General features: G+C 36.1%; 1 pseudogene; it reads right to left on the bottom strand.

The window, feature by feature from the left end:
• Nucleotides 1–14,072: 14,072 nt before the first annotated feature.
• LOC118570795 lies at nucleotides 14,073–17,916 on the bottom strand (annotated as a pseudogene).
• Nucleotides 17,917–20,634: the final 2,718 nt, after the last annotated feature.

Raw genomic sequence — 20,634 nt, forward strand, 5'->3', positions numbered from 1 at the left:
TGCATTGTGATAGATATGGATCTATTTCCCCTTTGGAGGAAGGGGTGGGGTTCTGGGGAGGCTCGGGAAGAGCAGGGAGAGAGATAAGAGGAGGATTCTGTTGTTTGGCATGTAAAATGAATAAAAATATTTTCTTAAATAAAAAAAGAAAAAAATAGTTTTCAAACACATGTGAAACGCCTATCAAAGTTAGCCTGATGGAGAATAAAACATTAAATAATAGCAACTCACATGTCTGAGAAAGCACACACATGAGTATGTACCTATTATTTTGCCATTTCATGCACCCATATTCACTTATTTCTGAACTTTGATTTCCGGTTTTAAATTTAAGCATGAAATATTCCATTAATGAAAGTTTTGATTTGTAATTGTATTCATATCCAAAGTTCACTTTTATCACACAGTGTTATAGCACAAAAACTATTTTTAATTTCCTATCATAAGAGCTCAAACCATAGAACTCCAGCAATAACAGAGAGTAGAGGGATATGTAGAAAAAAACAACAGCATGAACTGCAAAGAACAGCATTTATCATAACTTTACAAAAACATCTATGTTTCATATCCCTTTTAATTGTATCTCCTGAAGTAAGAATTTATTTTGACTTTTTAAAAACTAAGTTTGGACCTAAAAACAAAAACAATCAATAGTAACACATAGTTGTATTATCTTGAGACAATAGGCATCGATGTATTTGAACGTAGGAATTATTCTGCAAATAATAAGAGTGCATTTTAGCTTCTTGTACTTTGAGCCCAAACATTTCCCTTGGCCAGAATTTATAATGATGCTTCCTTCAAACACCAATAATTAATTTAGCTTTTTCCCCATATAATTGTACAAGTCCCAGAGACTCAAACCCGAGTTTATTTGCCAGAAAGTAGATTGAATGCATTAACTTTAAAACAGAGTTACTAATAGCTTACAGAGTCTAATTTATAACCGGCACAATTGATATTTAGTTATATCAACTTTAAACTTTCCTTTTTCATGTTACATCTTTTAAAAATTCTCCCTTGATACAATCTGCCAATGAAATTCTCTAAATTTTACCATTCCTAATCCTCTACTTGAATGTAGACTTCTAAAACTTTAATCTCCTAATAAACTTTCTTTACTGTGGCATTTTTAACGTGTCTGAACTGATGGAGCTTGTTCCCATTAGAAGAGAATCATTTGTGAAAACATGAGGAAACTTACCTAAGCTGGTCAGTTTTCTTGCCTCTGTATTTCATGATGAAATACTAATAAACTAGTAGAGATTAGGATGGCCATTTTTTGGATATGATTTGGATATGCCCTCAACACACTCAGTTATAAAAATCTGGCTCTCAGTATGGCTGGGTTGAGGTAGTGTAACATTCAAAAGGCAGTACCTCATGGAAAGAAATTATGCCATAGGACACCACCAAAGGAATGTACCAATGTGTAACTGATAGGACAGAAACAACCCTCAGAAGAGTGGTCTTTTGTAATGGGATCTGCCTCTTCCATTGAATACCTCTTCCACATGCCACATTCACACATGCTGGCATGTATGATTCTGACTGCCAGGAACTCAACAAAGCTAAGCAGGTACTGGCATAAATTCTTATTTATCCATAAGAATTGGGAAATATATAAAACTTGTTTTATTTTTCCCTTTCATTCAATACCAACATCATGTATGCTGTTACTGCAATGCAAAACAGATTACATAATGGTCTTCAGGTTTAAGAATATTTTTTGTATTTACTTATTTATTTTGTTTTTACAGCTCCACTGCAGTTTTCCCTCCATCCTCCTCTCTCCTCCCAGTCTCTCCCCCTTTCCCAATTCACTAATCCTCCATTTCTCTTTAGAAAAGGACCAGCATCCCATAGATACCAACCAGCCACAGTATATATAGTTGCAGTGAGACTAGGGACCTCCTCTCCTATTAAGGTTAGAGAAGGCTACCTGGTAGGAGACAAGGGACCCAAATGCAGGCAACAGAGTCATAGATAGTTCCTGTTCCCACTATTAGGGAACCCACAAAAAGACCAAGTTACACAACTGTAACATATGGGCAGAGAGGGCTTACCCTAGTTGATAATAAATAGGTTCTTTTGTCTTTCCATGTTAATTAATTATGGCTGTCATGTAGAAGTGCATTGGATACATACTTCCTGCTATTTTTGATACTTTTTCAAAAATGTTATTTATTTGAAATAGAATTACAATGGTTTCCCTCTTCCCTTCCAAACCATTCCAGCAACCCTGCATTTATACAGCTAATTCTTGTTTTTGTTTTTGTTTTTTCTTTTAAAGATGCATTTATTTACATTCTGTGGTATAAGTATTTGACTTGCATGTATGGCTGTGCACCACGTGCAGTGCCCATGGAGGCCAGAAGTGGTGTTGAATGCCCTGTAACTGTAGTTATAATTAATTGAAAGCAGCCATGAAGATGTTGAGAATAGAACCAGGGTGTTCTGGAAGAGCAGCCAAATGCTCTTAACTACTGAGCCATTTTCCAGCTTCTAATTCTTGATAGTTTTAAAATATTTCTTTCTTTATATAATGTAAATCTGCATTTAATTAATTTGTTAATTATTTTGTTTATTTATTAAATATTTTATTTTTTCTTTAGTCTTTGGAATTAACTCAAGACATCATGCAAAATAAACAAGTGCACTACTGCTTAGCTGTACCCTTATCTCCTGCTTTTGTTTCATGTTTAATGTAACAATTTTCCCCCGATAAACTTAATAGACACACACACACACACACACACACACACACACACACACACACATATACATGTATTGCAACAATACATATATATGTAGAGAAAAAGCACAAGGGCTTGCTTCACTTTGTTATGGTGGATGAAAAGCTCAACATCACAGACTACACATTTTTTTTTTTTTTAAGCTGAGGATCGAATGCAAGGTTCTTGCACTTGTTAGGCAAGCGCTCTACCACTGAGCTAAATCCCCAACACCAGACTACACATTTTAAAAACCAACTCCAGTCATAATCTGAAGTCAGTTCCAGCCTGAAAGCAATCTGATAGAGATCTTTATGTTCCTCAAGATAACTGGGAGCCTTTGCTTCATTCAGTCATTGATTTAGGTGAAGGAGAACCAACTTTATTTTGTACTTTTGTGTTAGTCATACCTCAAACATGCTCAAAGTTGGCACATTAGCACTCACAAATGTAATGCTTCAAGTGTCTCTTATTTATTCCACATCCCCAATTCACTCCTTACAGTACTTATCCTGAGTAGACAAATTGCATGGAGACACATGCGTTTTACTACAGTCTTAACCAATACACATTGAGTTTTGGATTATTCCCTTGTCCTATAGTCTATAATCTTTCAGTCTTTAAAGAGTCCTTAATATTGCTGGTCATTTACAAATATATGTTCTTACATTCCGTTAGCATCAAGAGTTTATTTTGAAAATTCTGCTCTGATGCTCACAGGGAAGAGATGCATGTGACCTTGAATCTCTTGATGCAAACATTGTGTATTTCTGAAGACACTTCATGCTCTTAGCTTTACATGATGTTTTTCTCCACCCTTATCTCTCAGAGGTGTCTGTTGGGCTCCTTCATTCCTCTGTGTCTTTCTTTTCATTGATTGATTTCTACACTTGAAATTTCACCTCCTGTGTTTAACCATTGTTCTTTGCGGAGTTGAGATGAAGGCTTGCTGTCTTTAGGAACTTGAAGAGCTCTCTTGCTATTTGCTTTTAAAAATGGATTATTTTGTAGGTTTTGTTCTAGAACATCACTCAACAACTAACCAATATCTAAATGAATAGAGGTGCTTAGCATGAAAACTGACATTGTTCAAAGGAAATCTATTTATATATTGTTGTTTGTATAAATGGACCTTCTGTCTCAAAGATGATGTTACAGAACAACTGTATAGTTAACATTTAGGTCTTTTCTATGTGTGGGCATGGAGGTAAGGGAAATTGTTAATGTGTGTGTAATGTGTGTGTCACTAACTGCCATGGAAGTGTTATGTCTGCTCTTACTGGAAAAGGTACGTGCAGTATAGTCTGACCAAACAAATTATTTATTAATGCCTTCTTTTAGGGGCATATTTCTACTCTCTATGGGCAAGCATACTTCTATGTGTCTTTAATAGCAGGTCGTACAGTTAAGAAAGTGACCTGGAATTCAGGTCACTGTAACTCATGCTTTGCAAGATTCCTAGTCCTCATGTGAATACAGTGTTTTTCATTGGATTGTTTATAATCCTTAGTCATCAGGCTAAGCATTGCAAACTGTTTCCCACTCAAACGGCAGCTTTTATCACATTGCCTGAAGTCTACATTAAAATGAGTGTAAGGTTAAATGTATATGACTGGGGAATTAAATTTTGTAATAAACTTACAGAATAACCACAGGTGAGATGACGGTCAAATGGAGAAGTAATACACATAAATAGCATTTTTCATTTACCAAAGTCCCTAACTCCCAAAATGTACTGGTTGTGGCAGACCAGCCTCCATATTTATTTACCCCAGGGACTCTTGTGGAATGAGGGATAAGAGACTTAGTTAGAAATAAAGAGGGGATGGCTGGTGAGATGGCTCAGCGGTTAAGAGCACTGGCTGTTCTTCCAGAGGTACTGAGTTCAATTCCCAGCAACCACATGGTGGCTCACAACCATCTCTAATGAGATCTGGTGCCCTTCTGGCCTGCAGGGATACATGCAGACAGAATATTGTATTCATAATAAATAAATAAATCTTAAAAAAAAGAAAAGCTTTCTTTCTCTCAAACCTTGCCCTTCATTACTCCCACTGTCATCCAGGTTGTTCATGTAGATCTCATCCATTTCTCTGTCATTGGGAGATCCCTGTGTCTTTCCTAGGGTCCTGTTTTCTAGGTAGCCTCCCTGGAGTTGTGTATCAGTCTATTCATCCTTGTTTTACATCTAGTATCATCCTATGAGTGAGTACATACCATGTTTGTCCTTCTGAGTCTGGGTTACCTCAGTCAGGATCCAACCTTTTTCTAGATCCAACCATTTGCCTGCAAACCTCATGATGTCATTTTTTTCTCTGCTGAATAGTACTCCATTGTGTATATGTACCATATTTTCTTTATCTATTCTTCATTTGAAGGGCATCTGGGTTGTTTCCAGGTTCTGGCTATTACAAACAATGCTGATATGAACATAGCTGAGCAAATGCCCTTGTGGTATGATTGATCATTCCTTGGGAAAGAAAGCTTAGGGGAACAGGAGATCCCAGCTGGATCAAGAGCAGAAAGGGAGAACAAGGAATAACAGACCATGATAAATGATGACCACATGAGAACAGGAATAGGCAGAGTGCTGGAGAGGTCCCAAGAAATCCACAATGATACATCCTCTGTAGACTGCTGGCGATGGTCGAGAGAAAGCCTGATCTGACCTAGTCTGGTGATCAGATGGCCAAACACCCTAATGGTTATGATGGAACTCTCATCCAATAACTGATGGAAGTGGATGCAGAGATCCTTGGCCAGACCCCAGGTGGAGCTCCAGGAGTCCAATTGTCAAGAAAGAGGAGGGACTGTAAGAGTGTGAATTGGTGAGACCAAGAGTGGAGAGGCACAGGGACAGATAGCCAAACGAATGGAAGCACATGAATTATGAATCAAAGGCTGAGGAACCCCCAGCTGGATCAGCCCTCTGGATAAGTGAGACAATTGAATAGCTTGAATTGTTATGGAGTCATCCAGGCTGTGGGACCGGGACCTGTCCTTAGTGCATGTGCTGGCTGTTTGGAACTTTGGGCTTACACAGGGACATATGCTCAGCCTGGCAGGAGGGGACTGGACCTGCCTGTACTGAATCTACCAGGTTTAAATGAATACTCAGGGGAGTCTTGGCCCTGGAGGACTTGGGAACGGGGGCTGGGGGGTAATGGGGGTAAGGTGAGTGCAGGAGCAGAGGGCGGAGGACAGGGGAACCCATGGCTGATGTATAAAACTAAAACACAAATATAACAATTTAAAAAATTGCAATGTAAAGAAAAAGAAAAGAAAGAGGCGAGAGAAACATAGGACAGCCTCGGGTGGGCCTGGATCCTTATCCACTGGCCCAGAATTTTATTTAAAGCGATAATTATAACAATGTCAAGGGGTGGAGCAAAAGACCTCCCCCTTGCTAGTTACAGTCAAGTATAGACCCTTACAATCACCTAGTAACTGGGTCTGTGATCCAATCATCCTCTTAAGCAGTTCTCCTGGATACAGCCATTAGGCAACCTAGTGGGCACCAACAATTGGTATTTCTTATCTAGAGTTAGTTGTCTCAAATACTTCTCAAGGAAATTGAAAATCTGAATCCATTTACAAATCTGTACTAGTTAGGCCCTTAATCTGATTTTCTTCATTTCCTGAAAACTGTGGTGCAAAGCACAAGGCTTTTGCTAAAGCAAAATTGATATAATTAATCTGTCTATTAGGATATTTATCATTCTACCTTTTTGATTTCTATATAATACTATATTATTTCTAGAAAAAAAGCACTAGGTTTATTATGTTATCTGGAATCTTATTACAGTGGCTTCAAGTTGTGAAGATTTTCATTTTAACTTCTAAGAAATTTTCTGCAATTTATAAAATCTATATGGTTAAATATTATTAGTATAACATTAAAGATGTGACTGAAGTAGTGATATGTCAATCATGGTACTAGGTACTGTGTCTGAGCTTAGAATGTATTATCATTTATTCTTATAATTGACAATGAATGATGTTTAACTAGGGCTGCATGTATATTTCAACTCAGTATTAAATATATGTGATTTGTGTATCAGGTATATTAGTCTGTTGTCTCTCATCAACAGCACAATACCACAGGCTAGGCAAGTTAAAGAGGAAAACTTATTTCAAATGATGACCCTCAAGATACAAGGTCCATATTGAAAAATGGCCTTCTTGCTGGCTGTATCCCAAACTGGTAGCAAGCATCACTGAGCAAAAGATAGAAGCATAAGTGGCTATACAGGGCTTCCTTGCCCTTTGTTTCTTACAAAGCCATCAGAATTCAGTTTCCCAGAATCCTCACTAATGCTCTTACTTTATGCGAATCACCTCTTAAAGATCTCACCTCTGAACATCATAGATTAAATTTGCACCCCTTCAAGCATAACAATGGAACTTAAATTTTAACTTGAATTTAATTAAGTCTTTGTAGGTGTACTTAAGTCATAGACAAACCATAGCCATTTATCATGGCACATACCTGTCATGCAACCAGTCGTGAATCAAAAGCTAGAGAATCACATCTTCAAGGTCAACCTGGGCTATAGAGGGAGTTCTAGGCAAGCCTGAAGAGGACAGCTATTTCAAAACTATAAAGCAAAAGAGCTTAAAACTTAAGTCTCAGTGACATTTCTAGTATACCTACCTGGTAGCTAAAAAAGTTAGATTTTTATCAATAATCAAATAAAGGCAGTTGTGTGAATGATATATCAAGTTTTGTAGGTGATTTATTCAATTCAGTTAAGCTGAAAGGCTTCTTGGAGAGGGATGATAGATCTCAGAAGAATGGAAAAACTGGACAATGATAAATGACAGCTTGCTTCTATCTTGCTACAATCTATAGTAACTTTCAATTATATTTCAATAGAAGGAAGAAATAATACAGATAACTCAAGCCTTCTCATTCAAAGCGTATTTTGCTTCATTTTAATACAGCTAGAATTATAACATATTCTCTGACATACACAGCCTGATTTTCACCTTATCTTCACTAATATTACATGTATCAATCAAATGAAGGACACTTTCGGCTGTTCTCTAGATTCATATGGCATAAACTTTAAATGAAAATTTAAAATATGTGATTTGAGAGAGAGAGAGAGAGAGAGAGAGAGAGAGAGAGAGAGAGAGAGAGGTCAGTTGGTAGAGTATATGTTGTTCAGGAAACTCCAAGTTGTATCCAAACATGAGCATACACACACACACACACACACACACACACACACACACACACACACACACACACACATACACACACACATACATACACACACACATACACACAACACACACACACATACACACAACACACACACACATACACACAACACACACACATACACACACTCACACACACACACACACACACAAAGATAAAGAAGCCATGAATTTGAGAGAAAGCAAAGGGGTGTACATTGGAGAGTTTGGAGGGAAGAAAGGGAAGGGGCAAATAATTATTTATATTAGAATCTCAATAAGTAAAAAAAAAATGATTAAAGAAAATACAAAAGGAAAACAAAAACAAATAAACATTAAACACTAATATTATCTCAGGACTACCTGGTAGATACCAGGGTCCAGAGGAAGGAAGAGTGATAGCCTGCTTTCACATAGTAGAAACTATGCACGCTAGCAAGAATGAACTGTTAGCTCCATCACTAGGGACCTCCTTTCTGAAAATGAGGTTCGTCAGAAGGATGAGGTCTGCTTAGTTCATATCTGTTCTCATTAATTTTGTTTGTTCTTGGGTTCTTGTTTATATTCAGGATAAATCAATAATACAGATTTGAATATTATATTATGCAGAATGATACATAATTTCATCGCACTCCCCTGGAACTCAGTGCTAAATTTTTAATGTCTGCAATCCAGTTCATCAAGCAAAGTTGCAAGAGAATTCTTCAAGTCAGCAGCTTCTTTGTCCATGTGTCAAACTTTGTGCAGAAGCTGTAATTCTGAATTTGCACATTTCTTTTGTTGTCAGGAAAAGATAGCAAGCCGTATCTAAATTGTCTCATTTTGTTTCTTCTGCATGTTCATACAATTTTAGAAATGTACGCATCGTGTGTTTTGTCTGTTATTTTTCTGAGAAATTTGAACAAGAAAAATTAGTTTGCATCAGAAAAGTTAAGACTGTATAGCTAAAAAAATATTTTGAGAAGTATGAGATGGAATCACATCACATATGAAAGTTTCAAATTTTGCTTTATTCTCATAAGATTTTAAAAACTTTCTTTAAACTGGTTTAATTGTTCATGCATTGTTTAGGGAGCCATGCTGCTTAGACTTCACGGGGACAGCATTGCTGTCATATGCAGAATGCACTATCTCACAGAAGACATCCTGGTCCCCTGGCTGTTACAATCTTGGCTCCTTTTTTTCTACCATGATCCCTGAGCATTAGGTACAGGAGTTGTGTTGTAGATGTCCTGGTAGGGCTGGGAATGCCAGTCAGTTTTTGTCTGTATTTTGACTATTTGTAGCTTTCTATAATGGTCTCTGTTGCAAAATGAAGCTTCTTTATTGAGAGGTGAGTCATACACATATTTCTGGATATAAGGATTAGTATTTATAATGCAGTTGGAAACTATGCTAGTTTAATGCAGTGACAGTAGTTAGTTCTCTTTTAGGATCTATGGCATTATCAGACATAGGTAGCTAGGTTTGCATACCTGTCATAAATTTCCTCTAGGGGTCTTGACTCATTTATTCTCAGATTATTGGCATCACTGCCAATATCATGTATAGTTTCCATCTCATGGAGTGGGCTTATTTTCAATAAAAATGTGATTGGTTACTTCCTTATATTTATGTGACTATTGGACCAGTGGACGTGTCTTGCAGACCAGTCATTATGATAACTCACAAAGTTTATATGAGGTTGGTGATTGCCTTTCTATTTCAGTAGTGAGTAAACACTACCTTGTCAGGACAGGGTCCATGATTGAAGCTGTGTGAGGAGATTTCTGAAAACGTGTAAGAAAACTAAGTAAATAAGAGACTTGCAGCCTTTGCTCCTCCATAACAAGAAATTATTCATGGAATGTGCTTTCATGCTTCTTCCAAGTGTAACAAATAGGAGTGGGCTGTGCTTCAGATTATCCATCACCTTCCACATTATTATTCAGAATGATGTTCCAAGCATGAGTTGTCCTCATGACTATACACATACCATGTGACCTTGCCTTGATTACTGAATACAACTTGAACTCAAGTGAACTTGGCTCACATGACCTTGGCAAACCCTGAGAATGCCCTCAGAATATAAATTGCCTGGTGCACTGAATAAAATTGCCTATTGCATGAGACTTTAATTTGCCTCATTTTTAGGCTCCATTCTCCCAGGTTCATGCTGCCAAATTCAGCAGTAACACTACCTACTAGCGGTAAATCTTCCATTTGAGTACAAGAAAGATTTATCCTTGTTATATGCCGTAAGTATGGAGTGTCTTCAGCAATAGGGTTTTGTGATAAAGCTGTGAAGGGAAACCAACATTATTGGAAAAAACATAATTTTTGAGAATCTTTTGGACTGCAGCCATCCAGAATATATTGTTCTGCCCATAGATCAGTGTTTCTCTCAGCCTTCATCAGAGAAATTTCTCCAGGAAGAGAGTCATTAACATAGGGATGCATAACTAGACAACATGCAGGGAGTGGGTGAGTTTGGAGTGCTAGCTTAAAGGAGACGTCTTTATCACATCCTTCCAATCAAGGATCAAGAATATGTGTGGAAGAAGAAATGGGAAGATTATAAGAGCCAGAGGTGATGGATGATTTTAAGGAAACAGGAATTTGAGACACAAATAGGGTTGATGCACATGTGAACTCAGTGACTGTGATAAAATGCGCAACACTTGCAAAAGCATACAAAAGCCAGACAAAATCCCAGCAGAAAGGGCCGGAAGTAGCCACAAAGCCCACCCCCTAGACAAGAAGGTAGTCACAAAGAGTATTCTTTGGGAGAGGGGAACTCAGTTTTCTTTAATGGAGTGACACGGGGTATTTTAACAGCTCTCCAAGCTGGCCCCGGTGTCAGGAGAAGCTGTCCAAAGCAAATCGGAGCCAATAGGTTTTATTTTCTGTTTTGTTTTGTTAACTTATCTACTTTACATGCCACATTTCTCCTTTTCTCCTCCCCTCCTGTTCCTGCTCCCAATTTCCCCTTTGACCCCCTCTGCTTGCCCTAATCCACTCCTCCTCCATTTCTATTCAGAAAGGGGCAGGTTTGGGGTTTTGTTGTTGTTGTTATTCTGTTCTCTGTCTCTCTCTGTGTATCTGTCTCTCTCTGTGTCCCTCTGTCTCTGTCTCTGTCTCTCTCTCCAAGGGAAGCATTAAGTCCAGTGAGTAGGGAAGAGGGAAGAACTGCCCCAAATTCTCAAAGAATAAATACATCTAAGGAAAAAACTCTGGCTTTAAAACCTTAACTCCAACAAAGAATTGTTTTTGTTTTTGTTTTTGAGCTGAGGATTGAACCTTGCACTTGCTAGGCAAGTGCTCTACCACTGAGCTAACCTTACTCCAGGGGTGGGAATTTAGCTCAGTGGTAGAGCACTTGCCTAGCAAGTACAAGGCCCTAGGTTCGATCCTCAGCTTAAAACAAAACAAAACAAAACAAAAAATACAACAAAAAAACAAACAAACAAACAAACAAAAAACTTAACTCCAATCCATTTATGAATAGTCATTGACTGTCCGCTAGATCACTCACTATACCTCATTTGTTATCCAGAAAAAAGAAAATGTGAGTAGTAAGATTGATTTCATTTTCAAAACTATGAGCATTTGAAAGTTATAAGTAACAGGCTGTTTCCCAGGCCAAATGTGGCTGACTACAAAGTAGACTCTGCAGTCTTTTAGTTTTTGTATTTTTACCTCCAATAAGCCTAATTTTGAAGGGCAAAATTTATTGGTCAAAATTTACTAAATAATATACCTAAGATTTAGTAAAATATAAATACATGAAGTCACTTCTCTATTTTGTATAGAAATTTTTTGAAATGATCATTTTTATGTTCACAAAAGGCAAATTACATTGATTTCAGAAGTGTTCTTACCCACAATCCCGCATACAAAATACCCTCCCTGCCAGTGTGGCTCAGCGGAGTGGGCGTATTATGTAATGTCAATAATCTGACATGTATATATCATGACCATCAAAAATCCAAAATTTAATTTAAGGTTCATTTTTTTTTTCTGTTTTGTCCATGGGTTTTAAGCAATGTCTAATGATAAATCTATACTAATATTGTATAACAGAATATTCTCATGGCCTAATATGTCCCATTGTTCAGTGTGTCTTCACACTCCACCAACTGCTGAGCATGACCTTTATGACCACCGAACTTATGTCATTATTCTTGCCGTTTCTAGGTTGTTAAAACACATGCATTTCTAGAACACTTAGGCTTTTTCTTATTGGTGCGTGTGTGCGTGCGTGTGTGCGTGTGCGTGTGTGTGTGTACTGTGTATGAGGGTGTACATGCCGTTCTGTATATGTGGAAATCGGAGGCCAAATTTGTAGAATGGAATCTCTACATGTACTTGTCATGGGTTTTGGGCGTGAGACTGGTTGCGAGACTTGTGTGGTAAGCATCTTCATCTTCTAAAACATCGTAACAGCCGTTGTTTGTTTGTTTGTTTGTTTCGTTTTAAAGATTGGCTTACTCTGCTTGGTAATATAGGCTTAAATTTAGTCTCAGGATTTGGTGGACCATATTATTGCAGTTAAATAATATCTCATTGCCAGATCTATTACACTTAACTGCTAATCTGAAATACCATTTTTTTTTGTATCCACATTTTGACAGGTGGGCTGTAGGGCAAGCTGTTATATTATACTTTGAAGATAACCCATTATTTTATCTTGATGACTTTATTTTTATGATATAAAAATATATATCACAAAATATTGTTCAGCTTAAATATGCATGGGAATTTAATGTAGTAGAAAGTTTAAACTCCTCTGTAATGTTAGAAGTTAGCCTGCTTTCTTTTAAATGTTGATGATTTTAATATCTTTTTTTCATACTGCAATAAGCATCTATTACAAAATTATGAAGAGTTTAGACATGCATAGAAATTTAATGTACTGGAAAGAGCTCAAAGTAATATTTGAAGATAACCTGTTATTTTAATTTGATTCTTCTAATTTCTTTATTTTTCAAAGTGTACTAAATATACATCATAAAAAAATATATAGGTTAGGCACATTGGCATTTAATGTAGTGGAAAGAGCTCAAAGTTCTGTGTTATATGTAGATGGACCAGAATTATGCAGAAACAGAATAATATTTTTGTCCTTTATTTGACTACAGACACAACAATATTTCTCAATTTCTTACACACGTTATATTATGGTTAATCTTCACATATTGTAATCACTAGATAAAAATTCATGATGTCACAATTATCACATTAGAAGATCTGCCAGGCAGCATAAGCTTTGTTTTTCTTTCAACTTACAAATTTGCAGTATTTTACAAATATTAAACATAAAATATCTGCATGAATAGCAAAACATGTACATGTAAGCCTGACACTGTATATATCTTTTATATTTTGATTCATAGTCAAATGCTAAAGGACCATTGCACATAGACTCTATTGATGTTAAGTCCAGATGAGCTATCATCCATCCTCAGATTAAAGAAAAACAAACAAGAGATTGCATATTTCTTACATATGTGAACTCTGCAACAGTAGAAATGTGTTTTCCTGTACTTAAGACAAAACATCCTCACATTACTTGTTGGCCTAGAATCTTATGTTCTGGTCTGAGCTCTTAGAGATTTTTACTGATGTTTGGTTTGGGTATTCTAGCACTTTCAAGTAAATGAGATAGCAAGTAATACCTTTTTAATGATCAGTGAAATTAGTATTACCTATTTCTTTAGGTTTATAGAACAGTGGTAGAGATTAGGGAAGCCCTTGGAACTTAAAAATGTAAGTACAGGTAGACCAGTGATTGGTTGATAGCTGGACAGACAGTCTAGAAATGTGGTCATGAGGCTTACCCCAAGTTTCACTCTCAGTTTGCTATCTCACATATATTTTGCCATAGTCTCAAAGAGTGAATGAAGGTCATCTATAGCCAATTGCTAGAATTTGAGGATTTTCAATTTCATCTTCTCATGTCACACAATAGAATTCCCTTTATTCCCCAAACCAGTTCTGTCTAAGATTACATTAGAGTAATAATTGTCTAATCAGTGGCTTTTGCTAAATATTTTTTAAATCACAATTGCTTCATTTATTTTATAACATCTAATAAATTTTAGCAACATATTTTTGAAGTACACAAATCTCTATTAAAAGCATGCACAGTTACTAGGAGGAGGCCATGATGCTGGGTACACTGTCAATGTTGATCTCCATGATGTTCTTGGGCTTAATGCTCTCCTCCCGGCAGCAGATGAAGATCTACCAAACTCATCTGAGATCCAGCTGCACATGCTCAATCCATACTCTCGGCTGGTTGCCAGTCAGATAGCCAAGCATTTCAGCAAGCAGCTGAGGTGTGCTGGTACATGATGCCTACCACATGGTAGGTAAATTTTCTTCTTCAATACCAGTTATGACTCCCAAGAAGTCAATGTTTCCAAGCAGGGCCTGCCAGAGGACTTGAAAGTGGTAGGTCTACAGCAGGTCCCCGAGGTACAAGTTTTGTCACATGTGCTCTTCTTCTTGGTGTCCCTGGTTGATCATACATTTGCACAGGTTTGAAATGGCTTTCAGGAGGGTCCAGGAACAGACTGTGGTCTGAAAGAAGGCTAGGTTGAACTGGTCCAATTTCAGGACAGCCAGGTTGACCTCCATATCATAGGCTTTCTCCTTGGCCTGTGTCTCCACATACCCCAGGTAGTCAAGTTCTCATGATTGCCCTTTTCCATACCCAGGAACAATGTGCCCAAATTCACTTTCATCTGCTTAACATCTCCATGAGTACCTTCCACAGCCCCAGCTGCTCTTGAATACCAGGCCTGAAAAAAACAGCAGCATGGATGAAGCTTTTATCTGATTATACTTTTATTCAGTTTTCAATGGGTTCATGGCTTTCCATCAATCAATGTGTGACTCTCTCCAGAATCTCATCCATTGTATACACATTGCCAAAATACTTTAAGTATAGTTTTTGTTTATTTTTCTGCTCCTCTGCCATTTCAAATTTAGATACATTTGAAATATATTGCATCTTGATAATTACTGACTTGTAAATGAAGCTAACTTTCCAAAAGTTAGTTTTATTTGACATTTAATGAAAAAGCACATTTTCCATATAAACTTAAAATAAGTATGTTAAGTATACTATAAATCAAGACTTTTATTTTTCTTTAGTTTAGGAGCCAAATTTATTATATTATTTTCAACAATTAAAAACGTGAAAGTAGTTTACAAGACTAAATTAACAATGCATGTGGAATTTTCTTATATGTAGGATTACATTGACAATCCAGTCTTTAGATATTCTCTAATTCATTTCTCTTAAGAATCACAAATGAGCCAGGCACTTAATCCTAGCACTCGGGAGACAGAGCCAGGCAGATTTCTGTGAGTCTGAGGCCAGCCTAGGCTATAGAGTGAGTTCCAGGAAAGGCACAAAGCTACAGAGAAACCTGTCTCGAAAAACAAAAACAACAACAACAAAAAACAAAATCACAAATGAATCATTATGTCCTGCTTTCAATGGTGTTTTCCTGTATTGTCTTTGTTGTAGTACAGTGAGCACTTTTAATGTTTCCAACAGAAAATTAGGAGATAATTAATTAATGTTCATTGACATTATATCCAGGTTTTGAAAATTATTTAAAAACAATTTCATATACATGTGCACACACGTGTGTGTGTGTGTGTGTGTGTGTGTGTGTGTGTGTGTGTATGTATAAACTGATGTTTGGTAATACAGTTCTTGCTTACTCACTGAGTATGGGGGAGGTTGAGGCAAGAAGATGGAGCATTTGAGGCTATGATAGGCTATGAAATAGGAATATATCTCAAAAAGGAAACAAAATAGTAAATGGTGTATTATTTGTTGCTGTTATTAAGATTTAATCATAATTATATTATCATATTATATGATTAGTATTTATTATAACTTTTATATAAGTAAATGTTATTAACATTTACTTATAATTATGTTATTTACTTCATCTAAAACAAAGTGTCAACTTTCAAAAAGTTATAACTTATAATGATGTTTTCTTTCTCTTCTGGTTTTCTGTTCAGAAGTGAAAAGTTTATTTATCCTTAATAATCAAGTCTAATTGTTTACTCTAAATGAAATGTAATATACTGGTATTTCATTGATTTCCCATTAGGCCCTTTACATATTTTTATAGTACATATTTTGATAATGTCTTATAAGTGTGTACTTTTTATCCATAACATGCTAATCATTAACAAAAAGTGTTCTATGGGGAAGAGTAAAATCTGATTAATTTATTCAATGGCAAGCAAAACCTCCATTCCTCTGCCTTGTTCATATCCTTTTCTTCAGAAAAATGAAAAACTTTTTGTGAATCTAAATTCAATGAAAAACTTTGAAGCTATTTTTATTCAATTATATAAAGAAGATATCAAATATTCAGCCATTTTCACGTGTGTCTGAAGTAGTCTCTGATCAATATTCTATTAATGAAAGGATCTTTTCCTCTATCATAGATTGATCAACAATTATTTTATTAAGATAGGGTGATAAGGAGAAAATTATATGGATAATATACTGAATAGTATTACTAATGTAGTTTTCTTAAAAACATATAATTAACAGAACAAATTAAATTATTATCAGGGCATAGTAGTTCATTCCTACAGTCCAAGTACTCAAGAGACTAAGGAAGAAGACACATTTCTATGTGTCAAGGTTAGAATGGGTTGCTTTTTAGACCTTGTCTCAAAAATTAATTAATTAGATTCTTTAAATAATTGTTTTATAAGCTATTATTTTCTTGAAAAGAACATTCATTCTTATTTAACAATTGTAGCTTCTTTCTTGTCAAAGGTAAGGTCACATATGTATGAAGTTTGACATTTCTTTTCATGTTGCAATTTCTGAAGAGCTGCTTGCTAGATTCCAGTGAATGAAGCATTACTGAGATGTAACAGAAGCTCCCCAAGGACAAGTAAAAACAAAATGCTACAGATTATAGTTGTAATGGATACATCTTTAATTATTTATTAGTATGATGAAACTCAGTATTTTCATCTTAAAATCAGACCAACTGAACACATAGAACTTCCCAGAAGGTTTCAGTTCAATTACCTGAAATGGTTTGTCAATGTAAACGTAATAAAATGGTGTTGATTAGATTGTAAGGTTTTCTAATTACAGGGTGCTACCAAATGTGAATTAACACTTGTAGCCATCTTGTGCTCTTGGTTTAAAAGAGAAATTTTCATATGGAGGTAGAGCTCCATGGCAAAGCATCTATTCAGACAGACTCAAGCTAGATTCCAAGAGTTGGAAAACACAGTGTTTGGTTTTATTTACCCAACTTTTATAATATAGTTTTGCAAAGGTAAGCTTGAAAGACTATAATTTTTCCTAGGTACAAATATATTTTCCATAGAATAAAATATATTATATATATTAGATCACTAATTTAACATTTAGTATTGGATATGTGTATATATATATATATATATATATATATATATATATATATATATATATATATATATATATATATGTTCACTTAGATAATGTAATACAATTAAACAAGCTAAACATTTTATAACATTGATTTGGCCATTTCTGGCACTTATTTCCACTAAAATATAACATCCTGATGATTAATGTCGATTTTTTTTATCTTGTAACTTTGATGAATTCTTTCATCAGCTCCAGGAGTTCATTTATTAGTTCTATCTATCTGTCTGTCTGTCTATGTATCTATCCATCTATCTATCTTCATATCATTCTGAAACAGTGACAATTTAACTTTTACCTTTCCAATATGAAGTCTATTTATTCCTTTCTCTGGTCTAATGGCTCTGTCCAGGACCACTAACAGGAAACTAAAAAGAAATGGTAAAAATTATCATCTTTGTTTTTTTCACAGATAATCATCTCAGTTACTTTTCTATTCCTATGGCACCGTGAAAAAAGATACCTTAAAGAAGAAAGAATTTACTTGGCAGCATACAGTTTCAAAGGTTTAAAGTCTACAGCCATTGTGGCAGGGAGCATGGCAGCCGACAGGCAGGCATGGCCCTGGAGCACTAGCTGAGAGTTTACATCTTAATCCACAATCACTAGGCAGAGAGCATTAACTGGGCATCACATGAGATCTGAACCTTCAGTGCCCGTCATTCAGAGTGACATAACAACTCCAGCAAGGCCGTGCTCCGTAACCCTTTCTAAACTGTCCCACCAACTGGGAGTCAAACATTCGAATATGGGGCTTTCCTCATTCAAGTTACCACAATCATAATGAGAATACTTATTCATTTCCCTCTTTCAGTGATAAATTTACAGTTTTATTTTAACCAGAGCCTTTGTAATGTTGAAGGACTTTGTTTCTATAATACATACTTTCACAGTTGTTATCAATAAAGGATGTGGATTTTATTAAATACTTTGACTGAAATTATGGAGAGAATTAAGTCTTCGTCTTTCAATGTATTGATATTATTTATAAAATTTATGGATTGGCCTTTGGGATTGATACCACTTGGTCATGGTACATAATGTTTTTATACCATACTGTTGGATTTGGTAATACATTACTGACAAATTTTTGTATTTGAATATTTTATTGTTTGTTGTGGTAGCTGTTGTCACCTTGACACAGGTACAATCATGTGGGAAGTACATACATTAAGAAAATACTCCCAGCAGCTTTATTTAATTGATGATTGACATGGGAAGGAAGACTCAGCCCCCCAGGAGTGATACCACCCATAGTAAGAGACATTGGGTGGTGTGGGAGGGCAGGCTGAGCAAGCCATTGAGAGCAACGTAGTTAGTAGGATTCATCCATGGTGTGCTCAGTTCCTTCAAAACTGTTGGTATGGTCTTTATAATGGCAATAAAACCAAACTAAGATATTGTTATGTTCTCTTTGCAAGGTTGATATTACAAAACCCTGGCCTCACAGAAAGTTGAAAAGAATTCCTTCCATATATGTATATACATTTATATATATATATATATATATATATATATATATATATATATATATACACACACACACACACACACATACATATACACACACACACACACACACACACACACACACATATATATATATATATATATATATATATATATATATATATAATATTGGTTGCTTTTTAAAATGTTTGTTAGAATAGAGTACTGAAGCCATCTAGTATTGACATTTTTAATGAATATCCAACTTATGATGGATTCTGTCATTACTCATTATTACCTTTGAAGTGTTATGCTCTTTCATTATCCATCTTGAAAAGGTAGCCAATATTTGTTCACATTTTTCTAGATTAAATACCAATGGCACTTATAACAGAGCTATAAAAGAATTTTAGAATTTATGTAATAAAAAGAACACAAAGAAATAACCAATCAAATTAATTATTGCCACAAAAGACAGAAGGAAATATTGTCCGAGCAGATGTAAATATGCACTGAAAAATTTACTTACTTATTTATATTATTTATTTTACATATAGTCAGTAAATACTTCAATGACTGTGGATGGAGGGTCTCACCTTTCTCACGTCTCATGTCCTAGGGCTGGAACTCAGGCTCTCGTGCACCTACACCCATGTAGCTTCAGCTACAGCCAACAGAATTTCAGTAAATATACTAAGATCACACATTGAAGGCGGGCCCTCTTGTGAGCCTATTTCTCCCTTTCTTTCTTTATTCTTTCCTTTTTAAAGGTGGATCTCATATTGTCTCTGAATGCACTGCAACTCATTATGTTAGGATAGTGGCAATACTCATGTCACTTTCCCACTGGTGAGGAGCTGAAACTGGCATGGGCCATGTTGCTTAGCTAATATTGAAAATTTATAGTAAAAAAAAAAAACAAAAAAAAAAAAAACAGTGCTGCTATAAAATTAGGAACATAAACCTAGAAGTAGTCCAACACTTTTACAGCCAATACATTTTCAATATAAGTGCTGAGATCGCACATTGAATAATGACAACATTTTCAATAAATGGTATAGAAAACATTATACACCAATATGCAGAGCAATAGACCTAGATCCCTAACTCTCACAAAACTTGAAATCAACTAGAATAAATCCTAAAACTGTTTTGGGTCATTGAAATGGACAGGCATTCTTTGGTAAACTTAAAAAAAAAATTAAAAAGCAACAAAGAACCAAAGACTAAAACCCATATGAAACAAAAGCAAAACTAAAAAAAAACGGCACCGAGTAATCAAATTGCTTCTTCATTAAAAAGGTAACAGTCTCCAAAAAGCCAGCTCATGCACTAAGGACAGGTCCGGGTCCCACTGCCTGGGGGCCCTCCCAGACAGTTCAAGCTAATCAACTGTCTCACTTATCCAGAGCACCTGATCCAGTTCCATGGGGGCTCCTCATCTATTGGTTCATAGTTCATGTGTTTCCACTAGTTTGGCTATTTGTCCCTGTGCTTTTTCCAATCATGGTCTCAACATCTCTTGCTCATACAATCCTCTCTCTCTCTCTCTCTCTCTCTCTCTCTCTCTCTCTCCCCCCCCCCCCCCCATTGGACTCCAGGAGCTCCACCTGCTCAGCCTGGGTAAAGGGAGGAGGGGACTGGACCTGCCTCAGCTGAATCTACCAGGCTGAGCTGAATGCCCAGGGGAGTCCTTGCCCTGGAGGAGATGGTAATGGGGGGTGGATTGGGGGTAGGGAAGGGGCTGGGGTGGGAGGAGGGAAGATAGGGGAATCCGTGGCTGATATGTAAAAT

Source organism: Onychomys torridus, chromosome 20 (genome assembly GCF_903995425.1).
Source record: "Onychomys torridus chromosome 20, mOncTor1.1, whole genome shotgun sequence".
NCBI lineage: Eukaryota > Metazoa > Chordata > Mammalia > Rodentia > Cricetidae > Onychomys > Onychomys torridus.